This window comes from Anomalospiza imberbis, chromosome 18 (assembly GCF_031753505.1).
Source record: "Anomalospiza imberbis isolate Cuckoo-Finch-1a 21T00152 chromosome 18, ASM3175350v1, whole genome shotgun sequence".
NCBI lineage: Eukaryota > Metazoa > Chordata > Aves > Passeriformes > Viduidae > Anomalospiza > Anomalospiza imberbis.
The window spans coordinates 6910685-6927491 of record NC_089698.1 but is presented as its reverse complement, the minus strand read 5'-3'; the positions used below and the strand labels follow the sequence as shown (position 1 = coordinate 6927491).

The 16807-nt window shown below is 46.7% G+C and overlaps 1 protein-coding gene and 2 long non-coding RNA genes across 27 annotated transcripts in view; 2 read left to right on the top strand and 1 right to left on the bottom strand.

Moving 5' to 3' along the window:
* FBRSL1 (fibrosin like 1) overlaps positions 1-16807 on the bottom strand; it is a 505508-nt gene that overhangs the window by 35799 nt on the left and 452902 nt on the right. The gene's annotated exons all lie outside the window — the stretch shown is intronic.
* Positions 1588-5061, top strand: LOC137484702 (uncharacterized). The gene is made up of 3 exons (XR_011004983.1): positions 1588-2077; positions 2431-2678; positions 4692-5061. It is a non-coding gene; the product is annotated as an uncharacterized lncRNA (long non-coding RNA).
* On the top strand, positions 5716-15320 carry LOC137484704 (uncharacterized). Its single transcript, XR_011004987.1, has 2 exons — positions 5716-7422; positions 13921-15320. It is a non-coding gene; the product is annotated as an uncharacterized lncRNA (long non-coding RNA).

Below are 16807 nucleotides of genomic sequence, written 5' to 3'. Positions count from 1 at the left end.
AGCAGGCACCGAGAGGAGAGACCAACCGTGCACAAATTAGCAAAATCCCATCTTGTTTGTTTGTTATGTCCAGCCCTCACAGCTCAGTAGCTGCTGTCACATTAGCACTAATATGCTCATAATTTGTGAAAACAACACTTGAGGTCGAGTGCTTGTCAAGTGGGGCCACTGCTTTCCAACTAGCAGCTCCCCATACCCTGCATTCTCCCACTGCCCTCCCTCTTCATTCCCAGGCACAAGGAGGCCCCTTTCAGGCAGACCCCTCCCATGATAGCAGCACATTACTACCCTAAACCAACATGTTCAGCTGTTACCCAACTGCCTCCATTTTACCAGCAGCTGTGGAGCAGCACCTCTTGCCATTAACTTGGTTGAAAATGCAGGGTCAAGATGAAGAGAAACTGGAAGAATTTTCCTGCAAGTTTAAAAGCACTAAGGCATCACTTCTCTTTGCATGGTCAAAACCCAGCTCCTGAGCTGCTGGAATGGCATCTTAAGAAAAAACTGAGATACTGAAACTAACAGACTAAATACATTCAACAACATTTCCAGTTGCATCATGGATAATTAAAATATTTAAGGGACAAGCTGCAAGTTGTTAATCAGGGAACATTTATTTGAATGGTGTGTGCCCTTTGGATTTGGTCCCTATGGCAACCAAAAAATTCACTCCAGAAGGATATGCTGGAAGAAGCATGTCAGAAGCTGCCTCAACATTTTAATTCACAGAGTGAGCAATGAATAAATACAGCTACTGACAGCACAGCACAGGCAAAAAAATGTTTTTAAACAGCATCAGGAAGTCACAGATGGCCTTTTGCTTTTTAAGACTGGAAAAGTTCACTCTACCTTTAAACATGCCCACTATCAAGAAAACTGGACTGTGTTGCACATGAATCACAGTTATTAACTATTGATAGCAAAAGTTCTAGAACAGAGAAGCTTTCCTTCAGTTCTCAATCCTTGATTTTTTGTGATAGTGTTTTCACACCTCACATTGGAAGGTGTTACATCTTCTGAAAAATCTTTTCTGTCCCACCTGGTTCAACAGGAACCACACTTAAGAGAAGGCAACAGCATCTGAGGGATGGCTTTGCAGAATGCTCGAGAAGAAAAATGCCAGGGATGATTGGTTTTCCCTTCTAAACAGGAAAGAGTGGTTTGGTATGCCATAAGGGAAAGAAAAGAACACTTCACTGCACTGCAGAAGGCAAACTCCTTCAGCATGATCTCAGTGTGTGAAGTGCAGCTGCAAAGCTCCTTCCAGCTTTCTCCTTTGATGAAGTGTGAATTCTTCAATGGGCAGTAGAAATTCTGGAAATATTTTAGTGCTGGATATGCTGGAGGATAATGTATGACCTGGCATCTAGTAAGACCTAACAGAGGAACACTGTGCCGTGCATTGCAATGGAATCACACCCTATTAATGAAAAGGTACTCTTGAATCTCTTCTTGTGTGAGGGTTTATGGCTGTGGAAAAAAGTCTTATGAGGCTGGAGGGTGCAGGGCAGCATGGATCGCTGCAATGCCAACCTGGATGTGCAGAAAGCCTGGAACAGTCTCTCAGCACTTGCAAACACAAATGTGTGCTCTACACCCCTCTTCCCACTGACTCCTTGGGGTCCTTTTACATCCCCTGCAGTGGCCCTGCAAAGATCATCAAGCGCAACAATTTCCACAAGGCTGCTGGATGGAATCTGCTGCAGGTTGTCAAGGCCATGGAAAACCTTTGTGATTCTGACATGCATGAGGCTACTCACTGTAGTGAGGGAAAAAGTTCAGGAGAGTATTCACTGCCCTGCTGACTGAGGCATTTGGCTTTCTTGGTGCCAGGGGTTTGCTGGAGCCCCAGCAGCACACAGCTCTGAGCTCTCCCACTTCCCAGGCAGAGCCACAACTCTCACAATCCCCACGTTACCCTCTGAGCTGGAATTGGGCAGGCACTGCCACATCTAACCTCTGTCCCGGGCAACAAACAAGTACAGGCTCAGACTTCTGCAAAGATAATCACAGGAATAGTCTGGTCTGAAACTGCTGCACATTTTCATTTCAATATTGGGTGAAAGAAAAGAGACAAGTTAAGTATGTGGGCTTAGCCTGCAGATAGTTTTCTGAGACAGTAATTGCTGCATAATTCATAATCTTGTTTTTACATGTTCACCATGTGTACCAACAATCCCACTGAAATCACTCTAAGTTTTTCCTTCAAGTCCTCTCCATGTCACAGTTTTTCCAAACTGCACACACAAAAACATGCCTTGAGTCCTGTACAAACCAGCTACTTGGGTTTGGCAAATTCCTGTATTCCCAGATTCTAGCATACTCAGATAGGAAAATGGGTGTCTAAGCTAATTCTAGAGAGTTTCCACTCCCCATTAGCACAGCAGACATCAGCATTCACTCGTTATATCTGTATTTCCTTTCAAGCAGTTCTCTGTGAAGTCAGAATTTAACCTTTGCATCTCTCCCAGAGCCACCTGGCTTGCCATCAACTCCAGGTCCCACAGGCTGGAGGAGCGCTGCCCTCTGCACGAGGCAAGGCTCAGAAATAGAAGTATTTGCAACTGATAGGAAATCTTAGCCCAGTAAGAAGCAGTTCATAGTTTCTGTACCAAAGAGGCTCACAGGGAAGTGCAATGATGCAGCTCTTCATCTCAGCCCTTCAGCAATGGTTTGAGGTACTTTTGCTCATATTAAACTAACTGGAGATGACATCACAGATCCTTGCAGGGAAGGGAAATGCATTTCTTCTAATGGACCTCAAAATGGTTAATCAATTCAACGATTACAAATGAAATACCTCATCTCTCAAGGGGCAGAATCCAAAGGCTGGTGCCACTGGTTTTGCTTTTGAGGACACAATATGGTTTTGTTTTTGAGGACAACACTCCAAAGTGCCAGCGGTTGGTTTCAGGGAAAACCACCTCCTCCCACATTAACATATTCATTTGCAAAATCTATCACATATGTTGCGTGCAAACTGGCTGAGAGTTGATTCAGCTCTGACAGCATGAGAGCCTCTAGCCCAAATATCTGAAAGTAATAAAATCCACACCATCCTCCTGCTTCCTCACCCTAACATAGAAGTGACCTACATTTGCTTTGCACTGTCAGTGTTCTCAGAAGACAGAAAACAGTAGCACTGGTCCATGCTGGGGTTGTGGACCTCACAGTGGGGTAACTGTCACAAGAAAAACACAAGCAACAGGGCTTGTGTTACAGGTTATGCTCATGGCTAATGGCAATGACTGGGGTATCACATTCTACCTTATGGTCACTCCACAACCAGGAATTAGGCCAGAAGGGACAGAGCACCCATTATTTTATATACAGAGATGGGAAGCAGGGAACAAATTTTGGAACAATCTCTCACAGACAGCAAGTATTCTTGTGTTTTTAAGAGGGTTCTCCTCAGCCCTTTGTTTCGCAGGCAGGCTGGTTCTGAGCTGGGCTCTTCCCGACAAGCTCTCAGCCTGCCAGAGGCTCAGAGAACCTGCTCTGAATATGTTTCTTCCCATGAATTTGTTAAAACCAAAGCCAGATTCCCCTTATGCTGGGTGCTGCATGTTTCTGAAAAATCCCGTCCTCTTTTCAGACTGAACACAACCACAAGTGGCAGGAAGGAAGCAATGATATTCCCCATTAGGAAAGGAGGAAAAAGACACCGAGGGAGCAGTCAGCCTCTCCGATGCCACACCACATCTCTGGGGACTAAAGATTTTCTGCATCCACAAGATAAATCCACCTTCTCCCCCTGTTCCCACAGCAGCAGAGAACAACTCCCCAGTTACCAGTGCTGGATGCCAGTAAAGGTCTCCCTTTTCTTCCTTGTGTAAGGCATTTCCCTCCCCTTCATTTTATAAATTACCAGAACAGACATTTAAATGTTCAAGAATAATCTTAACAGAGTATTCATGCCTTGGGCATTTTCATGCTCTACAAGGAGTGAAACAAAAGGGCCTCATTTAATACCTCCCTACAGCATTCCCTATTCCTGCTCTTCCCTTGTGAATCTCCAAAGGCAAATTCTCAGTTGTTCAAGGCTCCCTACATACCCCATCCCTCCCTTCTCCCTTTTTAAGATGAGCTTCTAAAGCAAATCTTGCTGGCTGACAGGAACAGGTGGTAGGAATCCTTCAAAAGGAGAGAAAAATCATTTGTAACCAATAAGTGGAGAGGAAAAAGTCAGATTCCTGTGGTTTTACTGAGCACCTGTGGGAGTTGTTTGGATGGCAGGCACATCCTGCTGCTCTGTGTGCTCTGTGCCCCCCTGGCACCCCAGCCCCAGGCAGGATGAACATCCTCCCTGTCCCTGCACCCCCTGCCTCCCGGCATGCCAGGGAGCAGGGGTCTGCCTGCTTTGTGGGGGATTTCAGGAACACTGCATCAGTTCCAGAGCCTGATGGGACAGGCTAAGGGCTGAGCCTGTCTTCTGCCCTGGATTTGAGATCTAGCTTTACAGAACCAGCAAAAGCCTCTATCCTTTTCAAACATATAGAAACCATCCCATGTTTGAACAAAGTTTTGTGCTAGATCAAAAAGCCAGACCTGCAAAACCCTCCTTGGGGCTTTGCTTTTATTCTTTAGCAAAACCCCTCTACAGTAACTTTCTGATCTTCAGCCTTGGAGAGAAACATCACAATACACTGAGGTGAACAATATACCTTAATCTCTTGCCTTATACTTGACAGGTAAAGAAGTCTGACTTGGAAAGGACCCCCAGGACATGGCTGGCAAAGGCTGGGCTCGCTGTGTGGCACTTGGAGACAGCAGCTCTCCTGGAAAGAACTGCAGCCCCAGGACAGCAGCTCGCTCCCCAGCTCCCCTCTCCAGCCCTGCCATCCGCCTTTCTTCTTCCCTTATTGTCAAAATGGATGAAGGGAGAGGCGACAAGCTGGAAAAGCATGGCCAAGACTCCAGAGTGAGCATTCAAAGCACCCCTGCTGTGCTCCAAAGTGCTGTTATGGCTGCTCCCTGTGTGCAGGGAATTAGGATATGGTCTCCAATCCAGTTACAAGCAAAGGAGGCAGAGGAATAGATGTGCTTTCTACAGAGACCTCAGATATTGCTTCTTTCCTGTATTTGCTGGCAAGCACAAGGTACAGAAACATCCATCTCCAGGAGCAAATGCTGGAATCCAGGTTTATCTGGATGTGATCTAAGGGATACTTCACTATGGATGTGGCTAATGCAGTTGTTTGTTCAAGAGTTAAAAGGAAGGGATATTTCTTCCTATGGAGGAGGATCAGGAAATTAAACCTGGACTTGACTCAGCTCTTCCTCCTTTCTCATATGGGTTTCTCTCCACAAAGAGGGGGTGGCAGTGGGTTTGAATGTTCTCCAAATGTGATTTCCCTTTCCTCGCCAAGAAATTTATAGAGAGAAAGGTCTGAAGTCCTTGCAGTCTTCTACAGATATGCCACATTTAGAAGCTCTGGCCTTCTCCCCATATCTTTGGTTCTCCATACCAATTTTGCCTGTTCACAGCCTGAAGTTATGCCCACCTCACCCCACGCACTGCACATACATTTGGTGAAACTCCATCACTGACCAGCTTTTCAGCAGCCAGCCCCACACCAGTGCCAGAAAGTCTATTTAGTTTGTAAGACTACAAAACCCAACACACTCCTTTACACAGCCTGGAACAGCGCTGCAGTATTTACATCCCTTCCAAAGAACCACAGAAACATTTATCACTGTATGGCCATGCTCTACTTGTCACACACCAGCACTGGCATCCTGGAGAGGACTGCATCACAAACAAGTGCCCACCTCAAGTACCTTTGGGGTATTCAGCATGTTGTGGCTGCACTGAATTGGTTTCTGACCAGAAAAGAGAACACTTTCTTCAATCACCCTGTAGAAATGTTTTCCTTATGGGAAAACTTCAGAAATATCCACTGCCTGATATTGAGGTTGGTTTTTCTAAGAGCTAAGGGTCATAAAGTAGCCACGTGTTTAAACAAGAAGTCATTATCCACCAGCACCAGGGTTCAGTGCAAGCTTCTAAGCTAGAAGCAAGTTGAAAATAGAGCTGTTAAAGCAGTAACAGTAATTTAGTGCAATTTAAGTTTCTGTTTTACTGATTTTTCTGGCTAAGATTCATAGTGCTATCAAATTAGCATCTGGTTATCTTGTTGAGGGGAGTGAAGTCAATAGTCTAACAGGCCCATTTAACTTCTCTTTACTGCTGCAATTGTGTGACTTCATCGATACTAAGACCTGAAAGCAAAGGACACAAGGACAATGCCCTATGGCAGATGCCAAGCTCCTATTTTGTGTGTGATACAGCAGAGTCCAACAGATGAGATTTCAGACACAGCAATCAGAAGAAACTCTTTTGACTCAAGATGCCATAATATCAAAGGCTTAACACTAAATTTATTAGTTACCACCCAATTAGGAAGTGAGATTTTTCAAAGACATAAAGTGACCAAGAGATTGCGACTTTGACCCAAACCTTTAAAAGCTTTGTAGCAGCTCACCTGCACCAAAACCTGGAAGCATTTCAGCACCAGCAACAGTAGCGTACAGCAACATTTGTTATTTAAGCAAACGTGCTCTCCTAACTCTTTGCAGAGAAATCTGCTTTACCCAGTACCAACCTCCTCAGTCTCTCCAGCTTGATCTACCCAATGTGGTAAGAAGAGAAGCTCCTCCACACCCTTCCTTCCTCTCCCTCTCCTCCACCTCTGGACAGCACACCATTTTCAGTGTCGGTTTGTGCTGCCCTCGGTGTTCCGCATCGCCAGACTGGTCAAACCCACAGATGGACGGAAAGATGCCTTTCCAAGCCCACCTCTGGAAAGACGCAGATGTAGTAGGAAAAGCCCTGCAAGCTCCCCTTGTTCCCTTTGAAACCCGAGGAGAAGAGATGAGCAGCACATTTGAAATTAATTACAGCAAAACCTACTGCATTGTTCTCTCCTCCCCTTCCTTTTCCCCTGACCCCCCCCTCATCACAGAGCTTTCACTGGAACCTCTGTGGTGTGTATATTTTCCTAAAGTTGCCAGGGCCAAAATGGTACAGCTGAGACATTCACAGGAGTCAAAGAAAGTGCAGGCCCAGGTTAGTGCACAGGGGTACAATAGTTCCTTAAGAGCGAGCGTCTCCCCCGCTGCCGCCCCCCTCCTCCCAAACCTTCCGTCTCTAATGAACCTTTGGTGTCTGTCCACAAAAAACAAACATCAATCAGGCAACAGGCTGTTCCTTTTCCCCTGTTGCTAGTCTGAAATAACAGGCATCCCCCGCTGGGCTGGGAACACCACTTCCCTCTCCAGCACACATACGGGATAATAAGGGGGAGGCGAAGGAGGGAGGAAAACCCGCTCCGAGGTGCCAGAATACACAGCGAGACGTGCCTTTCAGAGCCAGAGAAAACTTGGGAACACAACAGCTTTTGATTCCTCCTGCCCCACTGGGTACGTTAATTATTTAATAGTTGGCTTGTGAATTGGTGGTAGTGGTAGGAAAGGGGGGGGGAAGGGAAATCAGGCTTTTCCCCCCCGCCCCCAGCCCCCTCCTTGTGCAGGCAGAATTGTGTGTGTGCACACACACACGTGTGTGTGAGGCTTTGGGCACGCCTAGCAGCCTCCTCTGCACCCTGTCCTCTCTCCCCACCCACACAAGACCCTCCTTGTTGGCCTGTGACCACAGCGGCCATAGACAGCATGGGACAGCATCTGGATCAAATGATGCTTGGGGCAAAGCAAACCCATCTGCTCTCCCTTTGGAGGCAGATTTTTTCACTTATTATGCTTGGGGGAAGGGCACTTCGAAGTTTATATTGGATTTCGACAGAGTTGGAAATGGAGCTGCAAATCAAACAGAGATCAGCTTATGATTTGCAACCAGGGCTTTCTAGGTGTCTGAAGCAACACTTTGGAAGGAGCGTAGGGAAAAGGAGAATGTAACTACATCTCATTTGGATGGAGAGGACTCACAGATGTTAGGAATATTTTTGATCAACAGCTTTCCTGGCACCGATTGTGGTGGAATCCACAACCTTGACGGCTAGCTGAGTAAGAAAGTGCTGGCAAGCTCCTGACTGCATGCAGGCAATTTGCAATGCTGCCAGTCAATATTTCAGTGAAAACAAAATCGCAGGGATCATATTAAAAGAGAAGAAAACAGAAAATAAAACAAAACAAAATCCAGCCTTTCCTTTTAAAAGAAAGTCTGACACAAACTGATGGGAAAGTCCCTTCCAAATCAAAATGCAGTCTTTGTTTGTTTAAAATTAACACGCTGTGATGGGAGCCCTGCCGTGAGCATGCAAAGGCAAGTCTGCCAGCAGCAACAGAAGCAGACACAGCAAGAAGTGGCTTTACACGGGGACACCTGGGTGGCATGTTTAGTACAGGCCTGCAGGAAATGATGCAGAAAGAGGTTTATAGTTGTGTCCATTTGGTGGAGGAAATGTATGCAGCAGGCAGGGGTCTGAGCCAAAAACCTAGACCTAGTTCTCTTCAGTCTTTGGGAGGAGAGAATTGATGAGAGAAAAGGAGAGTGCCTCTCTGGCAGTGTTTTCAAACTCTGGCTCTTCATGTAGCCAGGCTGGCCTATTAGTTTGAAGCAATGGTATTGCTGTGAGAGATTGCAAGCACTGTAGCCCAGGCAGTATCTCTCACAGGACCAGCCTTGAGATGACTGACACGGACTCTCGGGGGCATCTGAACTCCTGGCACAGCTCACAGAGCCATCTGGAGTACCTTCAGAGGTCTCTGAATTACTCCCACTTGTGTGCCTGGCTAAAGGGTGCTCTGCTGCTCACAACCACTGAGTCAGGCCCTTTTCTGCCCTGGCCTCAGGACTAAGCTTGGCTGAGTGTGCTGCCAGTCAGTGGGGAGTCCCCAGATGTCTGCTGAAGGCAGCTTTACAGCACATACTGCTAGAATGACATAAAGAGCCCAGACATTGGCCTGTAACACAAAAATATTTTAGGCCAAAAGGTACATTATGCTCAGAGAACATTTTTGTTGATACAATGAAAGGCATAAAATAATCTGCTCTACTTTGGCTACTCGATTGATCAGTACAGAATGCAATGAACATATTCTAGTTGTTGGTTGCATGTTTCTAGCTCAGTTTCAAAGACTGGTTCAATAACACAAATAATGACACGGTCATAATTGTATAAACATTCAATGCCCACCCTGTAAATTTCTTCCTCCAGCCATTAAGCCTGTATTAAATCAAGTTGTCTCTGCAGAGCTTGCACTGTGAGCACCTCTCCTGTGCTCAGAGAAGGCCAGCCATGTACAAAAGCAAGTGGCTGGGGACAGCTCAGCTGTTTGGAAGCCAAATCACATAATACTGAGAAACTTTAAAATGTTAGCTGCTTCATCCAGCAAAGCTGGCCCTTTTCTGCCACCCTGCTTTGCACTGAGCTTCCCAGGGAGCAGCTCTGGCTTTGCAAGCCAATGCAGCTTGGGGTGGGTTTGCAAACTCTGATGTAAGCTTTGGTGCTGCTGCCTGGTCCTGCACTTCCCAAGATGTCCCAAGGATGAGGACTCATGGGACTGAAGGGACAAACTAAACTTCCACAGGTTTCACAGTATGGGACACGGAGCGTTCAGACAGATCTCTCCCAAAACTGGATTGCCAATAAATATGGAAATACAGAACAAACCTAGCAGACAGCAGCAGCAGATGCAGGTTCATAGATGTCTGCTTATTACCAAGCTTCACTCCAGCTGAGACTTAAATAGGCTCCTTTATGCACAACGGGAGAGGGAGTGGGATTGAAGGAAACTGGCAATTACACAATTTTATTTCCCCGCTAGCCCATTCGCTGTGCATCAGGTGGCTCTGCACTCACACACCAAAGGCGCTTGTGAGCACTAAGTGAAGCACAAAGCCAGCTTGATGCTCTGCTTTCACTGGGAGGAAGTTTCTGTGTGCTTTTCTGGATGTGGTGCGAAAGCACAGTGAATACATTATTTTGTATTATTTTGAAAGCACCGCGAGTGCCTGAGACACAGGGAGTTCCAGGCCTCACTGTGTCTCTTTCTGAGAAGGCTGCAACCTCTCTTGAACATGATGCTGCTCAGAAACAGATGCCATTGTCTAAGTTTAACACCACACCAGGATTTATCTGTATAGATGCATCTGCAATCTTCTTCCTTACATTTTGGTACAAACAAACTTCCACTTTCTACATGTCCACCCTAACTCCAGCGGGGTTGACTGGCAAAACACCTAACACAGTGCTTGATGATGTACTTGGGTGCGATCATGCTCTCCCAGCTTTGCCACTCACCTTGCTGACACTTTTTAAGAATATATCTCCAACAGGGCAAAACGTTTATGTCCACTTCACTGGAGAGAGATCTGGAACTGACTATTCCCTTATGGGTAAGCCTTTAAGAATTTATTAGTGATGAAACCAGTATGTTTCTTCAAAAACTTAATAGGGTTCCATAAAATTACTTCAATAACTTTAAAAATTTAATGGTGAACAAGAACCTTTCCAAAGGCTTTTTGAACTGTCCTACAGAATCCCAAAGTGGGGATATAATTCTGCAATAAATTTTGCAGGATGGTTAAAAGATTTTAATTTCCTATTACCTCCTGCAAGTCTTTGCCATCCATTTAAAGCAACTACATGAACTAAAAGCACTGTAATCACTTTTCTGTCCCAGCAATTTACAAGAAAATATTTACTGTTTGGTGAAAAAACCCAACAAACTAGAACAAGTATCCTTTTCAGAAACACAGACACGCAAACACAAACACTCTGCCAAGTCCTGCTCTTATACACTGGTGTAAACCCAAATAAATACAGGGAAGTCAATGGAGTCAGTATGGCTTTACCTGGCTGAACCGAGGCCGGGAGCCGGGGCCGAGTGCCCGGAGCAGCAGAGATGGAAGGAAAGCCTCATGCTGTGAGTCTCCAGGCAGCTCGGCAGCAACATTAACAGGCTCCACGGGGAATGTGTTCAGCCCTTGTTAGCAGGAAGGATGGCCAGCGAAGCACGGAGGTGAGGGAAGCAGCGAGCACATGCGTGCACGGCTCACGCGGTTATTAAAGAAGAAAACGGCAGGAACCCCATGGCTGAAAGCAAACCCCGAACCCGGCCTCCCTCCTCCCCTCCCACAGGACAGGAACAGAGAGCTCCATCACTCACAGCACCGATTTCAAATGAAGCTAATACAGAAAAATCAAGCCCAAACCAGAAACAGCATGAACTGCTACAGGCTGATCAGGACAGCAGGATCCTGTCATCAGTCCCAGCCCTGCCCCAGGAGGAAGGACTCAGTCTCCAGAGGGGCAGTGAGAGGAGCAGGAGAAGCACCGACATGCTGACAGCATCCTCTGCTCCTGAAGTCTCTTGGTGGGACTCCCAGACCTCACCAGCATTGCACACAAAGAGTAGCCAGATCCGTTTGCAATTAAACAGCACGCCCTGGTCTCACTGATCACTCCACTGATTGCCCAGAAGGAAACACAGCTGACCCGGGTCACATCCAGCTCCCCCCGCACCAGCACTGCCTTGTCAAATCCCTTCTGGATGGCCAGGCTGCCCTGTTCCGTGCGGGTGACCTGCACTGTGAGGGGCTGCTGTGTCTGCAGGAGTCCCTAACGGGCTATTACAGAGCCCAGCACAGCTGCCCAGGGATAGCCTGTCCAACAGCTCCACTAGCACAGAAACAGCCCAGGCTGCTCAGCTCGGAAAGGGGCATCGGAGAGCTGGGAAAACCAGCACAAGCCTGGGCTGAGCAGAGTCTCAGGCTGGGCGGCTGGAGAGAGCAAGGACTCTCCTTTGCAAGGAGCAAGGCTGATTTAAATCCTGGGGATGTGCTGGGCACAGCTCAGACCCATACCACACACCTCCTCTCATCCTGCACTGCTCGCCCTTTGGAAGAGGGAATCAGGTTTATACCCAGCGTTTAATTTGCTCAGAAACTGAAGCTTTACAAAATCTCCCATGAATAAAACATGTCTCTGAGGTATTTTAAAAGCAGAATTGAGAAGACCCAACAGTTTTGTGGGGGTTGCAGCTGCTGCTCTTAACATCACCACCCTACAGCATCCTTCTGTGCTGAAATGCAACCAGGGACCACAGCTGCAGACAGCACTGAGACTTTACCCATTGGCTTTTGCTACTCGACAAAAGAGAAAAACAAACTACAAGCAAGGAGTAAAAAGATGGTATCTTTCAAACGTCCTTTAAAAGCCTAGGCAATGTAAACTACTACAGGCACTTGGAAGGAATTTCTATCTTTTTCTTCTGATTTACAGTTTGATGGTCCTTTTATCTACTTTTACATGAACTGAAAAAAGCTAGAATGTGCCTACTCAATCAATATGAGCTTGTGCTGGCCCATTCAGGATATATAATATTTTGCTTTTATAGCTTATTTTAAATAAAAAGTATAATTAAAGAAAATAAACCACCCACTTCATAACATTTATACAATGAAGACTTTATTTATTTTATTTACGTTTTGGTGGGCAAAGCACAGCATGCTGTTAGCTTTCTGTGATACTTAACAAAGCCGCATTTGAAATTTAAAATCTTTAAGGAAATTAACAAATTCTGTGGAGGAAGGGCAGTTGAGCAAAGAGACTTCTTACATTACCCTAGATAATTGTGCATATATATGTTTCTGTGAGTCTCTCTCTACTCCAAAAACATATCCATGACTTGGAAGCTTTAAATCAAAAAGCAATTTCAGTCTGTAATTCTCAAATAAATAATTAAACACATTTTATCTCCTACAGTATTGCTTCTATTCATTCTAATCCCACTGACAGGAATGCAGCAACATACCCCACCACATCCTTAAAGTAACAAAACAAAACACAAGATACCAACCAGAAGGCCTGGAAATGTTTATAATTCAACTTTTCAACTCTCCTGGCTGCAGCCTGAAGCGACAAAGAAAGCTCTATGCTGGCTCAGTGGAAGGGGAGAAGCCTGGAGATGGCTGTGCAAACCATATGGCCACCAGTGCAAGCAGACCCTGCTGGCCTGCACGAGGCAGCTCTCACTCTGGGAGGCACACAACACTCAGTTTGTGTCAAAGTTAATAAATTATCCACTTCTGCAGTCTGAGTTTTACCAAACTAACCGGACAGTGTGGTTACGGTGAATGGTCTCTTGCTTGTCCATCATAATTTCACAGAGAGCTGCTGCAGATAGGGATGGCTATAGCCTGGATAATAGATACACACCAAATAGCTAACAGGGGAGACACAGAGTGCACTCCCATTCCCAAAGAGAAAGCTGAGCTTTCCAGAGCCTAGCCTGCAAAATCAGAAAACTACAGTACTAAAAGACTGCACCTACTGCACTATTTTCTGTGTTCAGTTTTGATTTGTGATGTGGGTAACTGGCTGTGACTTGGGTGATTATCTTGGTTACCCATGCTTTTTGAAAATCAAAGTCCTCCTTCTCAGACCACTGTATAATTATGCCTATACATATGCAAGAAAGCGAATTCACTCATCCTGGTGGCAAAATTAGATAGAACTTTTCAAAAGGAGGATGCTGGGATGGGCTTACACACTGGATTTATCATTAAAGTCAGGGTATCCAGTATTGCCAGCCCCAGAAGCATTTACAGATCACAAACTACCTTTAAAACAAGGTTGAAACCAAAGTATTTGGGCTTCTTTATGACTGCCTGCTGGCTATGAAGCACAGAAGAATCAAAAATTCTAGGTTCTTCTCTGTAGTCAGGAAGACTGAAGTTTTGCCTAAATAACGAAAATTAAATCTTAGATTTTGGTACAATCCTCTGAGGGCCTGGGTTTCATGAAAAACACAGAGTCTAGTAAGCTTGTGATAAAATCACCAGAGATGCAGCATGGGGAGCAGAGCAGCTGCAGAGCGTCCTGAGCACTGTAATAAATCATAGCAATATGGCTGCTATCTAAATAAATGCATTACTTATTTTATTTATTATTACAGATGCTGCTGTGGAAATTTTTGCATGCCTGTAATCATGGTGGACTCTTGTCCAAAGGCTCAGCTGTAAATTACCATCCCCCTCAAGCTCCCTGGCTGTGCAGGTAATCAAGCACAAGATGGTGACCTCATCAAAATGTAACGAGAACATGGGGATAAAACTGAGATCAAGAGACAGGATGCAGCTCAGATCCCACTGTGGACCCCACACAAGAAAACTGGGAAAACTGATGACATCTCTCCTGACCTCCATTCGTGTAAAACACAGCTAACTGCCTGACCAGGTGCGGTGAGACTTGTTTGCCCTGTCTGTGCAGACCTTCCAGTGATGGAAAGCCCTCTCTCCTGGCACAGTAAGGTAAAGCCCTGAAGGAGAGGTGGATTTGATTACAGGAGATGCTGTCCCAGCCCAGACAGGGAGTCTCTGGCCCTGCCAACTGCAGACAGAGCGCCGGGGGACAGGACCAAGGCACACAGGCAGCACTTGCGGCAAGCCCGGGAGACACTGGGCTCCTGACTCCCCTGTCAGTGCTGAGCATCCTTTGAGCTGTGCTGCTGCAAACCTGTGCCAAGCATGGTATTCTGAGCTCAGCTGCGTTCAGGTTGTTTTCTGCTTCACCAGGCACTCACAGGTTCCTCCTGGAGAGCTGACTTGCTGCTCTCCCATTCTGCCCCTGCCCCCCTTTGCCCCTCCTTTCCCCTCTCACCCCATCTCACAGTAATAACCATCAGTTTTTAACAGCATGTCCTACACTGGAGGTTTTGTAGTTCCAGCTTTTAAAATGATTTAGTGTGACAGTTTAGTGCTGAATTAAAGAAAAAAAAAAGGAATAAGAGAAAGGAAGAGAAGAAGAAGAGAGAAAAAGGAGAGACAGTACCCTTAAGGCAACAACATTATGGAGCAGTGATCTCAGAGGAACAAGGGTTCTTCTCTGGTTCAGATGTGCTTGTCAGAGCTCAGTGTCGTCTCTGAACAAGAAATCTCTCTTACTGGCCCAAGGCACAGTTTTGTGGTCAAGAGGACAGAAAATAAAGGGAGGGAACTTCAAAGAAGCATAAGCTGCATTAGCCCGCTGGGGCGGGTGGCTGCGGCACATCCCATGGCTGACAATTATGACCTGCATGCCGAGAAAGCTTGCCTCTCTCTTGTCAGAGGGATAAGACACAGGCTGTGAGCTTTAGAGCTTTGAGGATGTGCACAGTTCATGATGAAAGATAGCACTTCAAAGCCCTCTGCCTAGAAACCCAGGGAGAAGTAAGAGCGGAGGGTAAGCAATCTTTTTTCCTGGGGGGTGCATATGCGGGGGAAGGATAAGACTTACTTTCACTGTCATTTATTATTGCCATGAAAATGAAGCCTTCACTGTTTATGGAATCTCTCATTAAAAGGATCTCTTGATAAATCGCTTGACAAACATTCATTAATTAAGTCTCTGAGCGCACTTGGCTGACAAGCATTAGTCTTCATTTCGCAGGAGGGGGAAATTGAGGCATGGAGCTCAGCGAGCCCCCAGCAGCCAGGGCAGGGCTGGGTCCTGGCCAGCCACTCTGTGCCACCAGACAGATGGATTACACTGCTCCCTCCGTGCCCAGCTTGATTCGGATCCAAAGACAGGAGCAACATACTGTCCTCAACAGACTTCAAAGCTTTTTCCCCCCCATTGCTGCCCAGTGCCTCCTGGGGCTGCAGGGCAGATGGAGATGTGTAGGTCTGGCTCCTCCATGGGCATCTCATGCCCCAGGGGCTCCTGGACACTTCTTTCATCTCACAGGCACCTCCCCACTCACAGCCTGCCCGGGGTTATGAATGGAGAAACCCTGGCTGCTGCCCAGGCTCCACTTTTCGATGGAGGTTTTCCTCCCTGGAGCCTCTGACCTATCAAACCAAGCAAGAGAACAGCTCCTTTAAGACATCCATTTCACTCTCACTGCTACAGTGGCCTTGTGTTCAAACACTGGGGATTCAGCAGGTCACCTGGGCTGCAGCTGCAAGGCTGTTGTGGTACAAACCTCTCCTGCTTTCCCCGGCATACAGCAGCTCTGGAGCAAGGACTGGTGCAAGGAAGCCCAAGTGCCTCCAGCCAGACCCACAAGGGGAGCCCACAGCTGGAGGGAGCCAGCAGTGAGGACCCAACGCTCAAGTCCAGAAAATACAAACTGTCCTACCCCACACACTTCAAAATAGGATCACGGCAGGCAGGAGGAGGTCCTTGCCATGACTTCGGGGTGACCGTCCCTCTCACTTCCTCAGCCCCACAACTCATCTGCCTTCCTGTCCCTGACCGTCACCCCTCTGCCTCATGCTCCTACCTGGAGACAGAGGGACAGATTTGGCTTTCGCCTATGCTTCCCCTGCCTTTCCTGGTACTCGCCCTTCAGAAAAAGGAAGGCTGGCAGATTCCTGTGAGAAAGAAGCTCCATGGGAGAGCAAACAGACCTTTATTATTTGTTTATTGATTTATTCTCCAGGAGGATGTAACACCCGGCCCTCAGCAGCAAATGCCCTTGTAACCCTGTACTGCAGTGACAAGTTGGCCAAACAAACACTTTTCTGCGTCAGAAAACAAAGACTGTCAGCAGAGCAGATCGGGGCTTCTCTGCTCTTACTTTTAATTATTATTTCCTCACAGAGAGGATTTAATCTCCTCTTCTGCTGGAAGCTCAAAGTGCCCCATTCAGCCTATTTCACAGCTGTGACTACTGAGGTCACCCCGGGTCAGGACACCTCTCTCTGCAGCATAATAGTGACTGGTCCCCGAAGTGGACATCCACGCCGTGCATCTGCTGCGGATGAACTGGTGTCAGGAGGAGGAGCACGGCCACCACCGCGGCCCCGCCGGGGAGGGGGCAAAGGCAAACGTTACCCAGAGAGCCCCAGACAAAAGACGCT